The sequence below is a fragment of the Cebus imitator genome, unplaced genomic scaffold (genome assembly GCF_001604975.1).
Source record: "Cebus imitator isolate Cc_AM_T3 unplaced genomic scaffold, Cebus_imitator-1.0 Scaffold539, whole genome shotgun sequence".
In the NCBI taxonomy this organism is placed as follows: Eukaryota; Metazoa; Chordata; class Mammalia; order Primates; family Cebidae; genus Cebus; species Cebus imitator.
Genome location: NW_016107854.1, coordinates 382132 through 384974, shown reverse-complemented (window position 1 = coordinate 384974; position 2843 = coordinate 382132).

The window sequence follows — 2843 nt, the reverse complement described above, 5'->3', positions numbered from 1 at the left end:
TATTTGAGGAATAAATGGATGAATGAATGAATGAATACCTGGCACACAGGATTTTAAGAATGGCAAGGTCAACTTTTCCACTTAGGTGATTATCTTTAGTGACAGATGGGAGGATGCACTAGCTAGAGAATAGACTGCACACTGGAAAACCATTCTGTGGACTATTCTTATTTTTGATAGTTATGGTGGTTTATTTTGGTGACTGAAGGTCTGTCAAAATGTCACAGTGCCATTCAGAGCATCAGAAATTCAGGTATGTTTTTTGTGCTTTGAGTTTCAAGATCACTAACCTAGAAACTGGCAATAAAGCATCCCTTCCAAAACCGTAATACATTCATTCATTTATTCAGCAAATTCTTGTTTAGCATCTACTGTGCTTTGGCATTGCTAAATTGAATACACAGCAGAGGAGAAAAACAGACATAGTTCTGGATAGTACACTCTGGCAACAGACAGTAAGTAAACCAGCAAATAAATGTGAAAGTGGATATGTGAATAGACTGCAGTTATGTGAACTGGAACTGAAGGTCTGGAAAAAGGAGTAATGGAAAAATAAAAGTAGTGAGGTTAGGAAGGGCTGCCAAAGAAAGATGAGCCCTACAGGCCGAATGATGGTGATGATGATGATGATGATCCTGTTGCTGCTGCTAATGTTCACAATGCTGCTTGGTATTCAGGTAGTACTGTCACCTTCATGAAGTGTTCTCATAACTGTTTAATAATTGCACCTTTTCTAAATGAAATGTGAGTTTCACAAAAAAGTAAAGTAAGTCATCTGTGGTTACAGATTTGCCAGAGGCAGGGGTGGTGTTCGAACCATCTTTTGTGATTAGCATCTCTAAATATGTGTCACTGCCGAACCGCTTATTAACACAAAATCTCACACATAAACCCATTCCTCATTTTGACCCTACCTGAATATTGTCCTCTATCCCCCTGTCCCCCACCTCCCAGGGCAAGGTCTAGGCTCCAAGGAACACAGTTTGGAAATTCTTTTTTTTTTTTTTTTTGAGACGGAGTTTCGCTCTTGTTGGGACTGGAGTGCGATGGTGCAATCTTGGCTCACTGCAACCTCCACCTCCAGGATTCAAGCAATTCTCCTGTCTCAGGCTCCCAAGTAGCTGGGATTACAGGCACCAGCCACCATGCCCAGCTAATTTTTTTTTATTTTTAGTAGAGACAGCGTTTCGCCATGGTGGTCAGGCTGGTTTTGAACACCTGACCTCAGGCGATCCACCCACCTCGGCCTCCCAAAGTGCTGGAATTACAGGCATGAGCCACTGCACCCCATCCAGTTTGGAAATTCTTATACATTATGCTTGCTATGGAGACCTGAAATATTGGGAAATGAATTTATCATGTAATTCTAATAAATGTAATCTGGTCTACATGCAACCTCATACTTTCTAAGCATTGCTAGAGAAATGTTGTCAATAAATGTAATGTTGTTTGATCCCCATTGTATCAAATAGGGCTGTTTGGCTAGTTACAAGGGAGAAAAAAATCCAAGAAGACCTATCTGTACCTCTCTCTGTGCTTGGTGAGAACTCTTCACCCTGCCCTGGTGATGCTGTCCTCGTGAGAGCTCTAGGATGTGCCAGCTTTCCTACTGTGCTCCCTGGTTGCTGCGTATTAGCCTATAGTTCAACATTTTAAAGTCAGGGCATTTCTTTCTAAGCCCAGAAAAATTGATACTATGGAGTTCCTTTGAAAACTGCAGTTCCTGGCAGAGGGTCCTCCTATTTCTTACTTTCTTATAGACAGATGGTAATTTTTCTGGCTAGATTTAACCTATTTAGGGAATAATCAACCTTTGCTAACCCTCTTTAGAATAGCATCCCCACCTGGCCCCCTCTTTGACCACTAGGAACACCATTCCTTCCTGTCTTTTGAAAAATGACTTCATGACATCTTTTCTATTGGAGTCTCTCAAATTGAGCACTCAGACAACCTCAGACTCACTCTCCCAGAGATATCAGGTTTTCTTCACATTTTCGCAATAAGAACTCTGGTGAGTCAGCAGCTCCTGAACTAGATGCTATCCCATTGGCAACCTTGGATCTTTCTGGTATCAGTGGAACAGGTATGAAAATCACAGTGTCACAGAGTAGACCTTATAGTGTGGACAGGGCTTCCCAATGCCCACATGCCATGGGCAGAAGGCAATGTCTCTCACCCCAATATGTCTGCTGAGTATCTATGAACCTTCAGTACTTGGCTGAAAAGCTCCCCATGCTGAGTTCTATTGTGTCCCTTTTCCATTCATGTTCACCTGGAACCTAGGATGTAATCTAATATTGAAACAGTTCTTGCGGATGCAATTCATTTTGATGAGGTCATACTGGATTAGGGTAAGTCTTAAATCCAAAGGCTAGCGTCTTTATAAGAAGATTATGTGAGGACACAGAGACGCACACAGAGGGAAGAATGTGACAACAGAGACAGAGATTGGAGTGGTGTGTCTGAAAGCCAAGGAGCAAGGAAGATTGTCAGTAACCACCAGAAGCTAGAAAGAGGGGAGGAAGGATTCTTCCTTAAGCTCCTTCCTAAGGAGCATGGGCCTTCTTGTGCCTTGATTTCAGACTTCTAGGTTCCTGAACTGTGGGAGAATACCTTTCTGTCATTTTACCCACATAGTTGCTGGTAACTTATTACAGAAGCCCAGGGAAACCAATATAGTCTCTGTTCCTCTGAGGCCTTTTTGACCACTCTGATTAGAGCTGAGAATTTTCTTCTGAATGTCCTGTGCTCGTTAATTTTTTTCTGTCCCCACATTATTCTTTGCACTTCCATGCCCTTTTCCACTCCCTGAGATGCGAACATAGATGGATGATATCACCCAA